Source organism: Macaca fascicularis, chromosome 12 (genome assembly GCF_037993035.2).
Source record: "Macaca fascicularis isolate 582-1 chromosome 12, T2T-MFA8v1.1".
NCBI classification, from domain to species: domain Eukaryota; kingdom Metazoa; phylum Chordata; class Mammalia; order Primates; family Cercopithecidae; genus Macaca; species Macaca fascicularis.
In genome coordinates, this window is record NC_088386.1 from 70,104,192 (window position 1) to 70,127,045 (window position 22,854).

Genomic DNA, 22,854 nt, shown 5'->3' on the forward strand with positions numbered 1-22,854 from the left:
CCCAGTCCCTTTTGCCCCCAACTGAATTCGTTTCAGCATTTTAACAAGATCCCTGGGTGATTCATATGCACTAAAGCCCAACTGTAGAGTTCGAGCCTGAAACCAGTGGGCAGTCTGGGACACCAGCCACCTGAATAACATTATTTCCACAGGACATGTGTCCCAAATTTTAAACTGCAGAATTATGTTTCTTTTTAAAAATTTTTAAATTTTATTTACTTATTTTTTTGAGATGAGGTCTTGCTCTGTCACCCAGGCTGGAGTGCAGTGGCAAAATCATAGCTTACTATGCCTCAAACTGATGGGCCTAAGCAATCCTCCTGCCTCAACCTCCTGAGTAGCTTAGCTAGGACTGCAGGCATATGCCACCGTGCCCAGTATTTATTTTTATCTTTTATTTCTGTTGTGATGGGGTCTTGCTATGTTGCTCAGGCTAGTCTTGAACTCCTGGCCTCATGCGATCCTCTTGCCTTAGCTTCCCATAGTGCTGGGATTACAGGTGTGAGCCACTGTGCCAGGCTTTTTAAACTCTCAATAGTCTCTTAATTGCAGAAAACAATTTCTTAGAATTTAAAATATTCATTTAGTTCCACCACTACAAGTTAATGTGGAAAACTGAAACCTAAACAAATACTTTCTATTGAGATAATGCTAGATGGCTTGCTTTCTGCGAACAGAAATGGACTGGAGAAGCTAAAACAGACACTGCTGGACTTGTCACAGCCGCCGGGAAACAAGAATTAAGACAGTTCGCAAAAGTCCCATTCAAAGTGGGCTGTCTAGAAAATGAAAATTTTAAATTCCACAGCAGCAACAGCAGCTGTCATGTATGGAGAATCCGCTGGATCCAGGGCTCTATCCTTGCATGGTCTCTGACTCCTAAGACACCAGAAGCCAGCATAGCTGTGCTCATTTGATAGACTCAGAGAAATTAAGTCACTCCCTAAAATACCCTGAAGCAATTCATTCAGTCATGTCCTTTTGGTTCCTGCTCTTCTGCTCGATAACACTGCCTCACTCACTGCCATTTTAATGATCTAATAAGCACTTTCAGGCGGGCAAATTAGTGCCACAGCTCACCTGTTAACTAGGCTGGAATCTGTTTTCAGTAAGAGACTGTCTCAGGCAAGGATTCTTTTAAAGTATGTTTCTTAAATTGCTCTTTCTGGCATGACACCAATTAGTCACCCATAGGGCCACATGGGCACTGTGAGCAGGACTGGGTGCCTGTGTTAGGGCGTCCTCTGTCAAGGGGCATCTCCAGCGGCACATTCAGAGGTCTTGGAGTCAGACGTCTCCTCCAGGAGGAATGACGGGGATCTGAAACTGAATTTAGGCCTGACTACTGCAAAAAAAGCTGGAGCCAAATCAGTGGTATAACCAGAGCTGGGAAAGGCTTACCAAGGAAGGGGGATAGCCTGGTCTGCCTGGTGGGCCCAAGAGATGGGCTCTGGGAACAGTGCATCCATGTGCTTGGTCGATGAAAAATCCCTCAAGCCTATTTTGTCTGATTCCATGTTCACTAACTAACTTTCCGTCATCCTGTGATCCTACTATCTAGGAAGGAGTGGATATTCTGGTCAACTAACAGGAACCTCTTAGGGGTGTGGTTGTCATGAGTTCGGCTCTCATAGCAGAGATCAAATTGAACTTCTGTCCTGCACAGCTTAGGGGCCAGACTGTGGAATGGGGGACCCTTTCAGGGGCTGCCACCCTGAAAGACCTCCTTAATTATTTTACAATTCTCTGTTGCTGCTGTTTTAGTAATGTCTGTGCACTAACTGACTTGTATATTAACTTCTGGATGACAACTTCAGGGAGGGCTGTGCTAACTTCATGGTCCAGAGGGCTGGTGTGGGAGAAACAGCAACAGTCATGGCTGGGGCCAGGGCCAAGGCCAGACTGCAGAAATTAGCGGCAAAACCAAGGTTCAGGGAGCAAGATGCTATTAAAGGGTCTGGGGTATTGCAGTCTTTCCTTCCTGGCCACTTCAGACGGACAGTGGGGAGAGGGTCTATGAGTGAGCGCTCTCACTTTTTAGAGGGTGGTGCAGAACTAAGTGCTCTTTCTTCTCCTCTGTAGACTTCTGTTTGCACGGCTTGCTTTCCCTGGCCCCATCTCTCAGTCCCCTCCAGATTAACTGTCCCTTTCCAATCTCAGTGGTAACACAGAAGAGGGAGGCTGCCATGTCCTCTCTCCTCCTTTTTAGCTAAACATCTGCTGGGCATGGTCTGGACTTCTCCAGGCTGGGGCCTCAAGGGAAGTGTGTGAGAAACCCGACTCCAGTACTGCCACCTCACTCAGCCCCTAGATCAAAGAAGACTAAGCTCATGTGCCCCAACACTGGGCCCACCGGCCACGCCAGGCCCACTTCTTGGCTGTCTTTCCACCAGCCTATGGACTTCACGGGGTCTTGCCAATACCTGGCACAAAGTAGGGTTCTTACTAAATATATATGCAGTGAAAGAACTGTGTATCACACAAGCTGAGTGCTTGCCACTGGAAGGGCTCCCAGCATCACCCCAGTGCACTGTGAGATCCAGGTAAAAGAGTCAGCCCTATTTCAGAGGGGCTTGCTAGTGTTACATACTGGGACTTACTTTCCTGGCAGCCTCCAACTTCCCCAGAGAAGTAGAACCCCAAGGCCTTGGGATAGGAGGGCTTCCCTCCTCTCATGGACTTGACAGCCCACATCAGAGCCAGAGCCAGATCTTACTGAAGGCCTTGGCCCTAGAGCACGGATCTTAACAGACCAGGCATTCCTGCCTGGATCCTCACACCCAGAGTCTGTAGATAGAATTCAAGGGTTCATAAACTTGGATGAAAAAAAAGCACATATTATTTCTACTAAGCACTAACTGAAATGTAGCATTTCCTTTGATTATGAATGTAGGCCACAAACCACAGTATCTGATATTCTTTCACCAATAGTTTTCACGTGATATTTTCACATCATATTACAACTACACATCAACAATTTTCAACATTCTGGCAACGTTTAAATCTGTTGCTATATCTTGTTGTTTAAACCATTAATAAAGAAGTACATATTTTAATAAAGTAGTTTCCTTTGTAATTCTCTGTATTTTATTTTATGCATTTAAACACAGACACAAAAGGGGCCCTTTGGGACTGTGAGTGGTGACTTATACCTGTAATCCCAACACTTTGGGAGGTCAAGGTGGAAGGACTGCTTCAGCCCAGGAGTTTAAGACCAGCTTGGGCTACAAAACGAGCCCTTTATCTCTAAAATTAAATTAAATTAAATAAATTAAATTAAATTTAAAAAAGGAGTCTTTTGGGCTTCACCAGTGGGTTTATAGAATGAAAAAGGGAGAACATGAGACCTTAGTCAGGCAAGTTTGGTTCTGAATCCTTGCTCTGCCACCTGGCAGATTCAGATGGGAATCCGTTTTTCTCATCTGTTAAATGGGAAGTTGCTGAGCAGATTAAATGAAATGGTGTGTGCAAGGCTTTCAGCGTGGCCTGGGGGAGCAAAGCTGTCAGTGGACAGGGCTGAGATCTGTCCTTTGGAGGGTGAGGATGGGTCCTGCTGGTACAAGCTGCTGAGTGCCTGGCAGAGGAGGGATGGACCTGGAGGCTAGTCTGAGGGGCCGCAGCTTTGCTCAGTGGCTGTGGGTGGATCTGCCTGGGTGGGAATGAGGCCGACTGATGACTGGGCTTCCCAGCATTTGGTTCTTCCCTTGGAGATGGGAGCATGGCAGGAAAGGCAGCTGACTCGGGTGCAGGAGAGGCCTGAGAAGAAGGGAAAGGACTCAGCAGCAGTTTCCCCAGTGTGGTCAGTCATCTCCTGCATCAGAATCTGCTGTGCCCGTGTCCGGCTTCCCAAACTAGTTGGAGTCTCGGCAGTGTCGGATCACATGCCTCCCCACTTGCTGGGCCTTGCCCTCCCAACCCAACCCAGGCAATGAACTTTAAAGAAGACACACTTTTCACAATTAATTTCTTTTTAAGAATAATTTCAATGTTTAAGTAACTTTCATGATAGAGAGAAAAGCCAGACTTTCTAAAATCTTTACTTGGTGTGTTGACTCCTACGTACACAAAGAAAACCCAAAGGATAGAAAAGGCTTTTGTTTTCACATACAGTATTATGGTCTGAACTATGTCCCCTGCAAACTGATATGCTGAATTTCCAACCCTCAGGACCTCAGAAGGCAACTGTATTTGGAGATAGGGTCTTTAAAGAGGTGATTAGGCTAAAACGGGTGAGATCTTAATCCAGTTTGACTGGTGTCCTCATACAAAGAGGAAAAGACATCAGGCATGTGCTCACACAGAGGAAAGTCTTCAAGTAAAGACGCAGTGAGAAGGTGGCCATCTGCAAACCAAGGAGAGAGGCTTCAGAAGACACCATACCTGCCTACATCTTGATCTTGGACTTCCAGCTTCCAGAGCTGGGAGAAAACAAATTTCTGTTATTTGATCTACTGAAGCTGTGGTATTTTATTATGGCAGTCTTAGCAAATTAATATTTAACACTCACATTTAGACAACATTCACTGATCCCAGATCAGCCAGGGCATCTTGCAGCCTGGACCCACTTGTTAAACATGCAAGGAGCACTGTGAGAGAAAGAGAACTGCTTGGCCCACTCCCCACCAGTACAGGGGACACATTCTCCCCAATGGCATGGCCAACTAGAGGTCAACCACAGCTCACAGTTCAGTCCAGACGTGCCCCAGGAAACTCATGGTTTCTTCTTCAATGTGCTCATCTAGGAAAGCAGAATCATCCCTGAATGTAAAATGATTGCCTTCCTTGGGATCAAGAAAATCGGGTAGTTATTTAAATAAACTGTTTCTTAGTTTCATAGCCAACTTAAAATTCATTCTAGATTGCACTGCCTAGGGCCCACACTACAGAATGACATGAGGTAGGGAGTGATTCCTAATAGTCCCGCAGTGAACACAGTTGACAGTCCTCCAAAGGCTGGTCTCTAATCCCACGTGGGCAGGGGTTCCATTAGAGAAGATGAGAAGCAGCTTTATCCAATTACGTTTATCATTAATTTGGACTATTCAAAAATATAAAGCATTTTGCTCTATAAATGTTGCTAAAAGTAACCCTTAAATACTATCATACCTAAAATGAATGGTGGAAAATTAAGCTTTTTTCCCCCAAAAGATTGAATCGATAGAGGAATATTTTATTTGCTGGGGGTGGGGGAGGGTATCAGAAATAATATAACTGGACAGATTAAAAAATCCAACTGCTCTCTTGCCCTCATTATTTTCTATTTTTATTTACATTTATTTATTTATTTATTTATTTATTTATTTATTTATTTTTTGAGACAGAATCTGGCTCTGTTGCCCAGGCTGGAGTGCAGTGGTGCGGTCTTGGCTCACTGCAACCTCCACCTCCTGGGTTCCAACAATTCTCCTGCCTCAGCCTCCCAAGTAGCTGGGACTACAGGCTCGTGCCACCACACTTGGCTAATTTTTGGTAGAGATGGGGTTTCACCATGTTGGCCAGGCTGGTCTGGAACTCCTGGCCTCAAGTGATCCACCCACATCAGCCTCCCAAAGTGTTATGATAACAGGCATGAGCCACCATGCCTGGATTCATTTATATTTTACTTTATATATAATGCTCTTAACTCATTTTCATCTATGTATTTCTTGAGTGCTTTTGGCTTCTTCAGGTTAGTTTTTTGTTTGTTGTTGTTTTCTTCAAGATTTCTTTTTCTCCTTTTGTATTGTAGAGAATACAAAAATATACAAAGATGAAAAAAAAGTACTGAAGTTGTATTTAACCACTAAAGGAAGCACTGAATAATAATTAATTTTTAGGTGAAAAAGGGTTGGGGGTCATAACCAGAGGTAACTCTTTGTTATTTTGATACATGTCCTTCCAGCTTATAAGTACATGTACAGCTCTCTCTCCCCTTCCCTTTCTCTCTCTGTGTCACACATATACATATACACACAATTGTTTGACCAAAAAATATTAACAGAACAAAATTGATAATACATGTAACGCAAAAGTGTTTTCCTGAGAAAAGGTTTTTAAATTCATATTGAGTTATTACAACCATAAAAAATAACTGCAAGGGCATTCATTACAAAGACAGTGAATCCACTCCAAGTCACCCTGCAAAAATAAAATCATCGAGCAAACTCAAATTGCTGCTAAGATGGTGAATTTTAAAAAGCATGTCGTTTTGGGATTCCTACTCAACTATTCTTGATTCTATTCTTTAGAGACTCCTCCATGATGCAAACTTAGCTGGATGTATTTAAGATCTGAAAACCATTAGAACTAATTAAGATGAATTTGGCTTTGTTCTTCAACTTCCTGTAAAAAATGCTCAACAGGAAAATTGATGTTCACAGTAAACCACAGTCATCCTGTTTCTTTAACACAATCTTTTCACAGCTGCAGTTGCCTGGAGTTTCTATTTTATGTCGCGAGTCACTGTGCAACAGCTCTACCGTCCCTTCCCCCCACCATGTGGTCTGGCCATTTTAGAAACTTTCAATACCTTTGCAGAAAGGTTCGTTTCTATTATTGCTACTCTTCCTCTCTCCAAGCTGAAGGGCCTCGCTCAGAGCAATGAGGCCATGGATACAAGAGGGGAAACAGAAAAGGCAGCTGGACTCCAGAGGAAGCAAAAGGCAGAGAAGAGGAAAACAGCTTGATTAGCAAATCAGCAGCCTCACCCAGTTGGTTCTTATGCATTGTTAGTCTCCATTTGCGCTGAATGTAGAGCACACGCTTGCCATATACAGAATCCCTCATTTCTCAGAATGTACTGCTCTTTTCTCAATCATCATTGAAAACAATTTACTTCAGCGACGTCTGATTAGGTTGTCTTCTTAATGGTAAATGTCAGTTTAAGTCTCTGCTGAACCTAGAAATGTTTCTTTTATAGTTATTTTAGATAAGGAGGTGATTTATTTTGGCAGGGAGCAGGAAAGGTGCTTTTCAAAGAAGACATTTTGAAGCATCTCTAACGTCATTAAGACTGGCTAGGAGCTTGGACACAATTTTTACTGCAAGAGTACTGCTAGGGAAATAAAGGTTGCTATGAAATAAAATTATTTTTTAATCCACTATTATGCACATTTAATTTTAAAATTAATACAAATTCATAGACATCCAAGACCCTTTTAATAGTGAGAAAATGAAGGTAAGCTGAATGACCTGCCTACCTGTCATTATTTAACTGAAGGAAAGGGAAAGGAAACTTTTTTACTTTATCCATATAATTAAAGAGTAGCAGGTTTTCTCCCATACTTCCCATCTCTTTAAGGGGTTCAAATCTCCAAGCTAAAGTCTTCCTAAATTGCTATTACCACATTTAGTTCTACCAGAGGATTAAGATGTGCCACTGTTTCTCTTTCTCTCTCACACACATATACACATGGCATATATGTTAGCACACTTGATATAGTGTATTCATTTTATCATAGTACAGCTTTATGATACAAGCAGAAGTGTCACCAAGTTTACCTCTGAAGAAGTGAAAAGACTTAGAAAGGAAAATATCTTACTTGAGATTATTAGTTTCAAAGATATTTACTGTTGCTGTGACATTTAAAGCAAAACATTTGTACTCTCAGATTCCCAAGGCCGGAAAAGCACCTCAAGAAATCATACTGGCTGGGTGTTGTAGCTAATGCCTAGAATCCCAGCACTTTGGGAGGCCAGGGTAGGAAGATCGCTTGAGCCTAAGAGTTTGAGATCACCCTGGGCAAACATACTGGGACCCTCATCTCTACAAAAAAAAAAAATCTAAAATTAACTGGGCATGGTGGTACACATCTTAGTTCCAGCTACTTGGGAGGCTGAGGTGGGAGGACTACTTGAGTCCAGGAGTTTGAGGGTGCAGTGAGCTCTGATTATGCCATTGCACTCCAGTGTGGATGACAGAGTAAAACCCTGTCTCAAAAAAAAAAAAAAAAAAAAACCAGAAAAGAAAAATCATACAATTATTTATAATGTTGCTTCCAAGCTGCACTTGCGAAAAAAAGCTCTTACAATTCAGATAACTTCCTCCACATTTAGTTGTTAGGTGGCCTTGGATAAATTACTTAGCTTATCTAAGTCCGGTTTTCAAAATAATAGCACTTATTTAATAGGGTTATTCAAGAGTTAAATGAGGGAGTGCTTAATAAGTATAAGCCATTTTCAAAAAACAAAATAAGCAAAGGTGAAGAACCTAACACAGAACAAGTGGTCAGTAAATATTACAGTCTTTCCCCCTATTTAACCACGAGAAAGAGAAACCGTGAGTGATTTAAATCAGCCTACGTGTGTACACCCATGCAAACTTCTGTATTACAAGTGAATGGTGAAGGAAGATGTGTATAAAGTGCATTTCAAATTTCTCAGAAAAGCATACTGATTAAGGCATTCCTTATTCTAGTATTTTTTTACAGTTTTAATTTTCAGGACAGACAGAGGTATTTATGGCAGTCCAGGAGAAATGCTTTTTTCAACAACAAGCACATGTTTAACAATTTGAACAAAATGAGTCAAACCTTAAAGCAGAAATGTATCACAATTTAAATAGCCAGAAACTTCCAAAGTAAATGATGTGTGTTCATAAAATGTTAAGAAGGCTTCAAAAGGTCATAAAACTTAAAGGGTCCAGGAATTCGGTATCACTTCATCTTACATTTTAGGTAGGTTGGGGAACTTCCAGCCTACAGGCCAGATTTAGAATCTGATCAGATCTGAAGTTGCTGCTTGACCCCAGGAACTAATTTTCACCACAGGGAGTTCTCTGAATATTTCAGTCCACCCAGAGTATGTGTAACCCTTAAAAGGTTAGATATTAGAGTAGTTGAAGCGCTATGAGCAAATAGCCCATGAATAAACTTTTCAAAGAGCAATAGAAAACCTGACTTCGTGAAAAATGACTTTTAGGTAAGTCATTTAACGACCTTAGACCTATAAAAGGAAGAGTTTTGACATGATGATATTCCAGTTCAGAAGCAACAAAGCTTGATAAAGTTAACACATAGCACTGTAGTCCAAGTGAATTGTAAGAGTATGATTTCTACACAGATCAACCTCAAAACCTTTCCCCAGTTTCTCATCTTCCTCTCTCACTATCCTGTCCTATTCTTTCCCCAGTCTTTCAACTTTCTCTCTACCAAGTTGTCTTAGTTTGCTTAGTAAGAATCTTTCAGGAGCCTTTTCATTTACCACCTCTCCATTCTCTACTACATATACTAGGTATGCCATTAAATTATTTAAAAGAACTTGTATGCTTGTAATCCCATCACTTTGGGAGGCTGAGGTGGGCGGATCACTTGAGGTCAGGAGTTCGAGACCAGCCTGACCAACATGGTGAAACCCCGTCTCTACTAAAAATACAAAACAAAAAAACCAAAAACCTTGTACTTAGTGACTAAAGTTGTATGTGCCTTCTGAGTTTTGCAAAGCTTTATTTTATATTTCTCCACGGGGAGAAAGGAACATAAGTCAAGTTGTTTTTTCCTACATATTCTAGAAAAAAAGTTTTTTTAACCTAAAAAGTTTCCTTAGTTCTGCTCTGTAAGTCTCTGAGTATATGGCTTGAAATTTTAAAAATCACAATATTTTATGCCAAAACATTAATCATATTTAACATAAAGTTATAATTAATGCTATAGAATTTGATTTGCGATAGTAATTGTACACACACTGTTATAACAGGAATAGACTTATTCTAAAAGACAAATCATATTCTAAAAGACTCTGCTAAGAAATGGTTTAGTTTGAGTTTTGAACTTAAATAGCACATCGGCAGCAAGAGAACTGCCAACAGCTTAGTTCTATGGTATTTTCGTTTGAAGCTTCCAATGGCTCCTTGAACTTTAAAGCACTTATTGTTACTGGCCACACCAAAGATTCAAAGGCAGTTGTGTGGACAACTGTATCATATACCAAAAGGATATATTTACTGACATAAGTCCCCAATTTAAATGGGAAAATAAATTCCTGTGGATCCAAACTTGTCCAGTGGTCAAGAAAAATTCTATTGAAAATCTTGCTTACATTTTGGCTCAAAGCATAAGTTATGAATCATTCACAATCACCATAGTGGTGAAACTAGCATTCTGAGCAACAGGAATAGCTCACATGGTGTTCCACAGAAAAATTAAACAACTTTATCTCGACATACTATGGTCCATTAAAAGCCATTTAGTTCTTCCCTGTAGCTGATAAAGGAAATAAACTTAGTTTGAATATAATTTTTCTTACCGTTAAAGGGTACTGCAGGGAGCCATGGTCAGGGACACAGGCAGACAGAGGGCCAGCAGGACAGAAGCCAAGAGAGAATACTGTCCCTGAAAAAGGTATCATCTTCTAACGCAAGTGTGAGGTCATTTTTGGACAGCCATTTTGGACAAGCTCTGGCCTCTTGTTAAATGTGACATACTGAGTCAGAGGCAGACGTCCTTCTGCGGTTATTCGCTTCCTGTCTGATTAATTTGTTGTTTGTTCCTTCCTCCTTTGCTGCAGAAAAAGAAACTAGATTGGTTTTGCTTAAGAAGCAAGCAAGAAAAAAAACCTAAATTAAAAAAAATTAAATGTTTCTCCTCCCCACAAGGTGTAATACACAGCTATTGGTACAGTGACAAGAGGGGATGAGCACCTCCACTCCGTAGAGAGTCCAACTGTATTCCAGATATTCCCACAAAAATAACTGTTCATGGAACTTGAGGAAAATTATATTTGAAAGTATCACTGTAAATACTGACTATTCCATTAAGTAATAGGGAAAAGAGTCACTCAAGAAAGAAAAGCTCTTACCTACCTTACCTTATCTGTTAATTAGGCTAAGGGCTTCTCTCATTTACAGGGCATTCAAGTGTGTGGGGAGAAAGTTACAAATGCAGGTGAAGAGAGCAGGTCAGGTGTATGAAGGCAAATGAGGTTCTTTTTTTGGTTTTGTTTTATTTCTTTCTTTTTTTTTTTTTTTTAGAGACAGTCTTGCTGTCACTTAGGCTGGAGTGCAGTGGCATAATCATAGCTCCCTGTGGCCCCTCCTGGGTTCAAGTGATCCTCCAGCCTCAGCCTCCTGAGTAGTTGACACTACAGGCATATGCTACTGCACCTGGCTAATTTATTTTATTTTTATATTTGGTAGAGATGGGATCTTGCTTTGTTGCCCAACCTGGTCTTACACTCCTAGCTTCAAAGTGATCCTTCCATCTTAGCTTCCCAAATTGCTGGGATTACAGGCTTGAGCTACCATACCTGGCAGCAAATGAGTTTTGAAACGTGATTTTGGTGCCCAAGTCAGGGTAAATAATATACAGCTTAATTCAGCTGCAGATCCATAGCTTTCTATGCCAAAATGTTTCTGTCCCCCACACTTAATGGGGTAACAGTAACTCTCCTAGAAGATGCTTGACAAAAGCATAGAGATAAAGAGGGCAGAAGGAAGAAAGTCAGATTTCTCATTATTAAAGAACTCAAGAGGTGAATGGCAATGGAATACATGTAGAAATCATTTTATCGAAACCTTCAGTTATGTATAGAACGATCTGAAAATGCCCATAATTTTTTCTTAACCCATCTTAAAGGTTCAGACTTACATTTGCAACACGTAGCATATAACTCTGAAAAAACAGTAACAGTGGAAGAATTAAAAAGAGAGGCATATTTCAGAAACTAGCTTCACTGTAAAATCTGAATGTTGGGTCCTGATTCTGCTGGGATCAGAGGCCAGAGGCATGAAAAGAACACACATTGTCTAACACTGCCTTACCTGTAAAGTGATAGAACTGGGCTAGATGAGTAATTTTCAACTCAGGTAGCTGTTGGGGGTGGAGAGCAGTGAGTGGGAATGGTGGGGGCAGGGGTCTGTAGCACTCAGTGGGTGGGGCCCGGAATGTGAAATTTCCTATGGTGCTTATGACAGTCCCACCCAAAATACCAGAAGTGCTCCTACTGGAGAGTACTGGGATAGATGATGTCTAAGGATCTTTTAAACTCAAAATTCCCTGAGATAGGAGTCTAACTGCATGAGCAGATTCATGATGCCAGGCTGTGGGCACAGTTCCTGGAGTGGTATCTCCAAGAATAAGTGACTGAGAGTCCTCTGCTTTGCCTGGAGCCCCTTGAAGGCAGAGACTGCCTCTTGTCTAACTCTGGCCTGGTGTCCACCTGTGACTTAACACACGAATAAATACCTGCAGGCATGGGACTGGACAGAGGTGGAGGCCTGCAGCAATCAGCACTTCCCCTGATACAAACCCTCAGGCAAACAGAAAACTTGATCAACTATTAAGTAAACGCCTGAGTGAATCTTTGAAGAAGTCTAATTATAGTCGGGTCTAAAAAGAGAACACAGGCAATATGACAATTTCTCTACATATTTACAGAATTATTTTGAAGTTCTCTAAGTAAGACACCCCAAACACACACACACACACACACACACACACACACTCTCTAGCTATCTCTCTCTCTCTCTCTCTCAGTACACATACCATTCATGGCTATTTCCATCCCTTAGGGGAGTGGTCCCTAACCTTTTTGGCACCAGGGACCGGTTTTGTGGAAGACAATTTTTCCACGGAGTGGAGGCAGGGGGTGGGGACGGTTTCGGGATGAAACTGCTCCACCTCAGATCATCAGGCGTTAGATTCTCAGAAGGAGCTCGCATGCACAGTTCACTTTAGGGTTCTTGCTCCTCTGAGAATCTAACGCCGCAGCTGATCTGACAGGAGGCGGAGCTCAGGAGGGAACGCTGGCTCACCAGCTGCTCACTTCCTGCTGTGTGGCCTGGTTCCTAATGGGCCATAGACTGGTTGGGGACCCCTGCCTTAGGAAAAGCTCACTTAGAAGGGAGTATGTCACCTAGAAGGCTGCAGTTCCCAAGACACGCAAGGGAGTAGTTGTGTAGTTTGAGTCTATTCCTACAATCAACTTTGGACACATTTATCAGGTGTCTACTATGCACAATAGGACATAAATTAGATAATGTTCCTCCCCTACTTAAAACCCTCCAATGACTTCTCATTTCATTTAAAAAGTCCAAACCCTTAGGTCCACAGGGACCCACAAGATCTGGCCCCTCCTTAACTCTCTGCCTTCATCTCAAGTAATACTCTGCTTTGCTAATTTACCTTCCACACCTTTCTGTTCCTTAAATGCACCAAGCTCATTTGCATCTTGGGGCCTTTTACTTGCAAGCCTGGTACTCTCCCCTGGTACACTCATCTTTTGGTTCCTTTTTACTCTTCAAATGTCAGCAAAAATGCTCTCCCTCATGACCCATTTCTGCTCCCGTTTTCTTTTATGCATAGCACACATCACCACTTGACACTGTCTTATTTATGTTTATTTACTTGTATGTCTCTCCCTACTAGAATCCAAGCTCTATGAGAGCAGGGACCTTGTCTATGAGAGCAGGGACCTTGTCCTATCTTGTTTCTGCTGTTGCTTTAGCATCTAATGCTGCACCTCACACCTGGTAGGTGTTTGAAAATAAGTGTTTGTTGAATGAAAAAGAAAATCAATGTTTCTTACAAATTCTACTATAGCATAATGTTCCTTTTTTTTTTTTTTTTTTTTTTTTTTTTGAGACAGAGTCTTACTCTGTTGCCTAGGCTGGAGTTCAGTGGCATGACCTTGGTTCATTGCAATCTTCACCTCCCAGGTTCAAGTGATTCTCATGTCTTGGCCTCTCTAGCTGGGACTACAGGTGTGCACCACCACACCTGGCTAATCTTTTTGTATTTTTAGTAGAGACAGGGTTTCGCCATGTTGGCCAGGCTGGTCTTGAACTCCTGGCCTCAAGTGATCCATCCACTTCAGCCTCCCAAAGTAATGGGATTATAGGCGTGAACCACCACGCTGCCCAGCATAATATTCCTTTAAAAGCTTAAGACTGTTCCCCCTGAAATGGTAAAAAACAAATGCCAAGACTAGACTTAAGCCTTCTTGGGAGAAGCTGTTAAAGGGAAAATTTCCAGAGAAAGGGTCAGTAGGTAAAACCCTTGGCCCATCAGTGGGCTTGGCAATGCAGGCAGAGTCTTATGCAGTGCAGGTGGCTTATGCCATTGGGCAATGCGAAGAGAAAAATGTATTAAGAAAATTGAAAACAAATAGAACAACCAATCAGAAAGGAAGGGGAGGAAATAAAAAGGTAAAGGAAATAAGGCAAGAAAAGCTGGAGATGGGGAGAGATCATGTGGTGGGTAGGGGAGAGCTCTAACCACACTGCTGACCTCAGAGGCTTTGGAAGCCACTTCTCCAGTGGATGACCCACAGGTGCTGGGTGTAACAGTGCTGTCTGGTCTTCCTCAGTGAAGTGGAGTTCTCAGATCAGTGCCAGCTTTTCCAGCAGTCACATTCTTTAAAAAGAAAAGAACTTTAAGGCTGCAGGAGACTTGTAGAGATCAAAGTCTACATCACCACTTACAGAGGAAGAAACAGGGTTACAGAGAAGTTAGGCATCCTGCCCATGTCACACAGCTAGCAGCAGCAGAGCAGTGGCCAAAGCCTGGGCTCCACTCCACTGTCCAGTGCCATTAATGTCTTCAGCCTCATTTCAGGTTCAGGTGATACCACCTACCTCCTTTCTGTAAGTATAAGAAGAGGCAGAAGGAAGAGAGTGGAAAGAAAGTCTGTGATGTGGATGGGAGAGGTTGTTATACTATAATCAAAGGCCTGAGATAAGTAGATTGAAAGCCTGGATGAATAAGGACAATCACAATTCTGGACTTAAAGAGAATTCTAAATGCATATCTCTTTCTCATTTAATATACATCAGTTCGAGCTTAATGACAGAGTAAAACAATAACCAATAGGCTTGCAGACCAATCACATAAAGAATCCTCCATATTAATCTATAGAAATAAAAAGTCAAGAGCAGGCAGAAGATTATAAAACAATAATGTAGGTCTCACCAGTGTGGAAAAAGTGCTGAAGAATCACAGCCAACAACTCTCCTGCGGTGGCCCCCAATCATGGACTGAATCAGTGCAACAGTGGCGTGTGTAAAATATGACAACATAAGTTTTTAATAATTCTGGTTTTTCAAGTTGCGTTTCCATGACTACCTGTTATGGTGCAGTATTTGCCCCAGTAGTGGAAAGCTGTTTTATAATACTGCATTCCTCAGTTCTAAAACTTACATTATTCCTTCTTAGACTGCAGAATGACACCTTAATAGATTTTTAGGGTGATAAAGAAACACTACCAGATTAAAGATATGCATTAGCTGTAAGAATCTATTTTCGAAATGTTAAAATATGGGAATTATTTGATTTAAAAGAGCAGAAACAAAGGAATAATCCTCTCCACCATATAATTATCAGTATAGCTACGCAGAGGGTTGATCATTTAAAAATCATCTCAGAAACATAGAGAAATTAAAAACAAACCTTTTAGTATTCTGTGCCCTGTTAATATAAATTGACATAATTTTACTTGGGGAAAAGTCTGCAGTGTATTCCGTTGTGTTTCGGCAGCTCAGCAACCATTCCCCCTACTTATAATCATGTCCATTTGTTTGTGTGGAGAATCATCCCCCGCTCACTCTCAAAACATGTGCATCCACAGGCATTCACTCCCACTCCAGACAGAGGAAAAGCATGTGATTCAAGACTGGCTCATCAGAGCCTTGCATTCATTTGGCCCTAGAGACTTCTGGTGATGGCTTGTGATCATCAGAATCAAGGAAACTTGTAGCCTGAGGCGAGCTCTATCCCTGAGGGATGAGGCTGGAACCAGATCTGTGAGGATGTAGGGAATAGGCCTGTTGCACTCATCCTTTGACCACATGGGGTCTAAAACCAAGACCAACAAAATGGGAATTGGAAGACGGAGAAAAACCAAGTGCTGGTGTTGTTGGTTGAGCCCTGAATCTATCTATAACTGAAGATGGCCTTTTTCTAGACCTTTAATTTATGTTAGCAAATAAATTCTGTTTTATTTAAGCTGGTATGGTCACGTTTTCTATTATTAGCAATATAAAGACTCTTAAGTGATACAGGAATTGGTACTAGAAGTGAGTGTTGAATGTGACTAAGTCTAAAATGTGCAACTGGCTGATTGAAGGTTGGGGAAGGCTAGCACAGGCTGGCCTGGACTGGAAAGTTGGCAGTCCTTGTTAACTGACAACAAAATAGCTAGTTATGCTGCCACCTATTGACTCCTCGGTCTAAGACAGGGGCCTACTCATGGTACACCATTAAAGGATTCACTAGAAAAACATTTAGAATGGTGCAGTGTGTTGGCTGTTTCTTGTGTCCTTTACTAAGATCCACAGGAGAGAGATAAATGTAGGCTGAAAACTGACTAGAGGCACAGAGGGAAAAAATACAGCTTTGTTAAGAGAGGCCTTTTTTTGGCTGTGATCTGCAACCAAGATGGGTGAGAGTCAAATAATTTGGAGACTTGTGGGTTGGAAAACCCAAATTCTCTACGGCATGCTAACATTAGATAGAGTGGGGAGGGACTCAGTCATAATCCGGAGAGACACAATTCCAAACACCAGAATCCTGAATATTGAAATCCCAAAATATCAAAATCCTGAAAATATAATTCTGGAAGAAATAATAGAGAATTCTTTGAAAGACATTTATTTACATTTTTAAAGGAGAATTTATTTAAGAAACATATAAAAACATGACAACACTTCATAGGCCATTTTACACAATAAAATAGACAATAATAACACATATATTTTTGCAAGCATAAACACTCAGGTACTCTAACAACAGCAGCACAGGTATAGAAGTTATAAGCAGACATCTGTATTCACAAAGAAATAGGGCAAGAAGGGAAGTGTATAAATGCATATCACTACAGTTGGTATTGTGTGTGCTCAGCTTTATAAATTTGGTCATCTGAAATACTGTAACAAATAATCTTTTGATGAGATAAAAAACTGTGACATGCAGTTACCATATAGGCAGTTGCCCAAAGAGCTGTTATCTCAAGAAATTTTCTTTCATAAACTCAGATTTGTATAAAAGGCCATCTCTTCATTTATTGAGGATGTTTCAACATTTTTATGTATATGTGCAAGGCTTACACACAAAGTCAATGCTGTGCTGATGCATTTTTATGGAGTTAAATTTGCAAAAAATGCATTTAATGAATCAGAATTTTCCAAAAGTCTCTACACAATGTGTATGTCCAGTATTGGAAATGATGAAAAGATGAAATACATAAAAAATCATGCTGAAAATTTAAAATAGTGGAAAAAAAACTAAAATAAGAAAAAGAACTAAAAAGAAAATTCGACATATGAAAAGGGTATTATGGGGATAGATTACGGGCAATTGCACGGAGATAGTCCAAAAAGCTGGCCTAATATGATGCAGCTATTCCGTGACTGTGATTTTGGGGATTTTAGATGTTAGGAATTTTAGACTTCAGAGATTTATACTTTAGGAATTTTCATCTTTGGAAATTTCAACATTCAGGATTATAGTGTTCTAGACTGTGTCTTTTGGGATTATGATCCAGATCTGGAGTAACTCTACTCTGACTCCAGGAATGGAAAGTGACCAGCCCTGGCTAATTAGAGCCTTGGGGTTCCCTGGCTGCAGTGACTGGTTCAGAGATGCCCATGTGACTACTCTTGAACCAAGGAGATGCAGTGAGACTTATTCTATGGCATGTGGGGCTGAATTGGTAGTATTTTATCCACATTAGAGGTGTGGGGCTGGAATGGCAGTATTATACCCACATCATAGACATGGAGACTGAGCATGAAGCCAATGCAGTAAGAGCGAGGGGAGCCTGAGACTCGAGAGGTACAGCAATTAAAAGCAACGTGTGGGCCGGCATGGGGGCTCGCACCTGTAATCCCAGCACTTTGGGAGACTGAGGCAGGCGGATCACGATGACAGGAGTTCGAGACCAACCTGACCAACATGGTAAAACCCTGTCTCTATTAAAAATACAAAAATTAGCTGGGCGTGGTGGCGTGCACCTGTAATCCCAGCTACTCAGGAGGCTAAGGCAAGAGAATCGCTTGAACCCGGGAGGCGGAAGTTGCAATGAGCCGAGATTACACCACTGCATTCCAGCCTGGGTGACACAGCAAAGACTCTCAAAAAAAAAAAAAAAAAAAAAAGCAACGTGTAGATGTTACTCTTGGATCCTAAGTCAAAAAAAAAACTAAAAAAAAAGGCAATTGGAAATTTGGATATTGTTCAGATATTTAATGATATTAACATATTGATAATTGTTAGGTGTGACAATGTTACTTCGGTTATGTTGTATTTTACAAAGAAAGAATCCCTAATTTTTAGAGATATATACTGACATATTTGTGGATGAAACATGATGCCTGGGTTTGTTTCCAAAGTAATGTGGAAAAGGAGGGAAAGTGGGTAGGGGTACAAATGAAACAAAATTGATCAGGAAATAGCCATTCTTGAAGCTGGGTGCGGAGTACACAGCAGTTTGTTACACAGTTCTGTCTTCTTTTCATACATATTTAAAATGTTTCCATAACAAAATGCATTTTAAAAAAAAGACTTGTGGCTCATTCCCTTCCTCATCCACTAGAGGCTGTTAAAGAGGTTTGTTTAATCTAGTGTAAAAATGCTCAGACTTGTAGAGGTTATAGAGTTACAGAAGTTACCTTTTACTTCTCAAAATAATTTCTTTTGCTCTTGGATGAAACTGGATAGAATGAGGGCTCCCCTACAATGGTCAAAGAACAAGTGGTTCTTCCCAGAAAAGGAGTAAACTCTCAAAACCTGAACACCATTATTAGTGGCAACAAAAAAGCAAAAATAAAAAGTCCAACCTACAAAAGAACAGATCCTGTTTTCTAGATTAGCACTGTTCAGTAGAAATATAATTTGAGCCATGTGTGCAATTTTATATTTTCTACTAGCTATATTAGAAATAGTTAAAAAGAAATAGGCGAGATTGTAATAATATATTTTAACACACTACTTCAAAAATAGTATCAAAAAAAAACCAATAAAAATCCCCCAAAATAGTATCATTATAATATGTACTAAACATTTTAAAAGAATTATGAATTAGGTATTTTACACTCTTTTTTGCACATGAAGTCTTCAGAAACTGGTGTGTACTTTACTACCGGCAGAACTCCAAGTGCTCCACAGTCACTACCACACCAGGTAACACAACTCTAGACAGTGAGGGCCTGACACGCAGGTCCCATCTTACTCATCTTTTATGCTGGCAGGATGCCTGAATGGCACTTAACAGATGTTCAATCAATGTCAGTCCCGGAAAAGTCTTGGTCCACCTAGAGCCAACTCTAGGTTTTACAGTTGTAAATTCTTAGGAAGAGTTTATTCTGCTTGAAGCCATCTCTTAAAACAGGGAATTGACTAGGTATTGTTGGATTTGTGGCCAGTAGAAGAGCTAAATTGGCTTCTCTTTCCCGGAGTCTTAGTGCTAACACTTCTAGTACCACATATGAAGAGATACTGCAGTATAGAATGGTTTTAAATGGAGGGCTCAGAAAAAATTCATTGCCTTAGTCTGTTTTGTGCTGCTGTAACAGAATACTGGTGACTGAGTAATTTATGAAAAGGCCAGATATGGTTCTGGATGCTGGGAAGTCCAAGGTGGAGGGGCCACCTCTGGTGAGGACCTTCTTGCTGTGTCATTACCATGGCTGAAGGCAAGAGAGCATGCACAATGAGAGGCAGGGAAAGAAGGAAACAGAACTCATCCTTTTATCAGGAATCCACTCTTGCGATAACCTATTCCCATAATAAGGACATTAATTCATTTATAAGGGCAGAGCACTCAGGACCTAATCATCTCTTAAAGAACCCACCTCTCAACATGGTTGCATTCAGGATGAAGCTTCTGACAAATGAACTTCAGGGGACACATACAAACCACAGCATTCACGGACTCAAAAACTTCACTGGCTTTCCATTTTATACCAAGTAAAATCTAAAGTCCTTGCCATGACTAGCAAGGTCCTCAAGGATTTGACACTCCCCCACTTCTCCTCTCCTTCCTTGACCTCTTTCCCTACCTCCTCCCCACATCTCTTTGCCTTAGGGCTTTTGTGCTTGCTGTCCCCTCTTCTGAGGACTGTTCTCTTGGCTGCTCCCCTCACTCCACTTAAGTTCTGCAGTATTTGTGCCTGATCTGCTCTTCCCACCAGAGACGCAGCTCCACGAGGGCAGTCTTGCTCACTGCTGCTGCCCCAACAACTTAGAACAGTATCTGGCATAATGCAGGTGCTTGAAAATGTTTGTAAGTGAATTTTATAAGCTTTCAGTTCTAAGTTTAGTTTTAACTTTCACTTAACCTGGGGCTGTGATTATGCTGCTCCATGTTTGGCTCTAGGCAAGAAGGTACCAGGATAAAGTGGAAATGTGTTAGATTTGCTCCTCCAAAAAGACCTGGGGAGGCTTTTGCTTCTCCCAACAGATGGACACAAGACAGCCATTTAAAAAGACAATATGGGAGCCCTGCCAACAGATTTAACAACTCTTTCTAAAGCAGGTCTGTTTGCCAGTGTCAGGGAGAGAATGAGTTAGAAAATAGCGAGATGACTGACTTGGAAAGAGGCAGGAGAACCAAACTAGGGTGGGAAAAAAGAGGTCCAGGACTATCTAGAAAGGACATTCCCATAACGGCTTCACATACTCGTATCCAACAAATCTGTATTCTATGCCTCCTGTGTGCCTGATCCAGTACCCTAGATGCTGAGGGCACAGCGCGGAAGTTCACCTCTCCACGCTGAGTTTGGCAGTTTTGTGCTCAGCAAAAACCAAGAAACAAAAAGCAAACAAATACAAATGCTGAGGTTGGAACATCACTTGCCTTATTTCTTTGAAGAGAAAACGATTTCACATGTGGAAAGACCATTCATGTTTTTTTTTTTCTAAGCACTATCTTGTCTTAGGTAATTTAATTAAAATGCAAACATTTCCCAGTTACCAACATCCAATACAAGTGGCCCCAAGGGGAAAACCCATGTGAATTATAGAAAGAGGCTTCTTACAACCCAAGAGACAAACTGGTGGAAAGCCCCATTTTCACATCCTGCCAGGTACATACTTGTGCACACACACTGACAGAAGCTACCAGCATGAAGATAGCTGTGCATTCCTTTTGGTTGCTAATCATTAGGTATAAAGGCCAGGATGGGCCTTTACAATTACTTCTGGGCTGGTGAAAGTAGCCATATTGTTCCTTATTCAGACTTCTCTATAGCTAAATGGCTACTTGGTGTCACCTGCTGGAGGACAGAACTATATGGACCCTAAAGGCCCCTCCCTTGGATTCTCAGGAAACAAGGGTAAACAGCTCTGCACCTCTGGGCCTGACATCACCCATCTGAACACTGTGGGAAGGGCTCAGTGACCTAAGACTCCCCTAGGGGCCCTCTAACTGCACATAAGCCAGGCCTGGCTAGTGCAGCTGCCTGGGAGAGGCAGACCCAACTACTCCACAGGTGGACAGGAAACAGTGGGCATTTGTGAGTGCCATGAGAATGGGGGGCCTTCCTGGGATTCAGATGATCTGCAATGTACCACACTATCTCACTCAGTAAAGAACTGTCCCACATGCCCTTCAAAGGTCCTGTTAGACATTGATGTGGTTGAAAAAAGCTATTTCTAGTTATCTGAGCCTAGACCTTAATTCTAATTTATATATAAACTCAAAGTAGTTATGGCACTGTTGCATTTATTCCCTGTATTTTCCAGTAATGCAAATGTCATACAAATGAAATACTTTGTTTCGTTCAGATATTTACCAAGAGTTGGTTGCCCCTTTGGAAAATCATGAGCCCAAGTACAGTGTCAATGGTGTTATTGAAGTCTTTAACTCAAGAGAGCCTGCAATGGCAGCTGCCACACCCACTGTGATCCTACCATGCATGCAAACACCTGACCACGTACTTTCGTTTTCTGATGAGTTTCACCTGATCACTTACAAACTGAAGTTATTTATAATAAATTACTTTCCATTTATTTCTCTTTTAAATTAAGACTACATTGATTTGGGAGGAAACTGTGTGTGAAGTCAGATTATTTTATTTGTGAAGGTTCACTGAAGATTGTGAAGAGGGCATTAGAAAATACTCTTATTACAAGTGGGCATGGGGTCACTTGAGGCTGGAAGCTACTGCTTCTGGTGGTCCTGGGATGTCTACATGTGCCTGAGCTCCGTTTAAAGTCATGAAAGGCCAATCAGATGATTCTGCTCATCCAGCCTGGGCAGTGGAGACCACCACAGCTGCTCACCTCTGATCCTGGGAAGGGCCTTCACATTTTGTTACCAAACATATCACAGAGGCGTGGGTGATTCTTTCTCCTGTTTCTCAGCAGATCCTGCTTTTCTCAGTGGCTTGGCCAGAACAGAATTTGTTCTACTAGAATGAACCCAGCTTCCCTTCAAGAACTTCCCTCCTCTCATTTAGCTTCTCTGGATTCTCCAAATGACTGACTGGGGAAACAGATTGTTGGAAAAACACTTTCAGGTTGTCTCAATGGGGTCAATACCCTATCAGGCCACAGGAAAGACAAAGGAAAGTGCTTCCTGCTGGAGCATGTGCACATATGTTGTTCCTTTAACTCCAAATATGTATGCAGGGGTGATGGTAGGATCAGAAAAGGTGTGATCAGAAAGTGACCAGCTCCCCACCATTTTGAGTGGGTTTTATTTTTTTCTGTTTCGTATTGATTCATTTCCCCACAACACGGAAGCTGCTTAATCCAAAGACTTGGACCATTTCACTCTGTTTCAGATCCATTCCGACAAAATGATCAGTTGGTGGCTTATGTAAAAAGCAGCTCCATGACTACATTTAAATATTGACTAGTGTGGGAATAACAAACCACAAAAATTTGGGGTATAAAAACCACATGTGGTTTATGTTTTGTAGGACACCCTCAGGAATATAAATGG

At 41.4% G+C, this 22,854-nt stretch overlaps 1 protein-coding gene across 7 annotated transcripts in view; it reads right to left on the reverse strand.

Moving 5' to 3' along the window:
* Positions 1-22,854, reverse strand: part of WIPF1 (WAS/WASL interacting protein family member 1) — a 118,157-nt gene that overhangs the window by 28,192 nt on the left and 67,111 nt on the right. For 2 of the 7 annotated variants that reach the window (XM_065525665.1, XM_005573524.4), the window contains exon 2: positions 10,222-10,476. The exons of 3 other annotated variants lie outside the window; for them this stretch is intronic. The gene's annotated coding sequence lies outside the window, so the exon portion shown is untranslated. Of the gene's footprint in view, positions 1-10,221; positions 10,477-14,201; positions 14,328-22,854 lie in introns of all 7 variants that reach the window. 2 more of the 7 variants (XM_074009477.1, XM_045367281.2) reach the window with 1 other exon arrangement.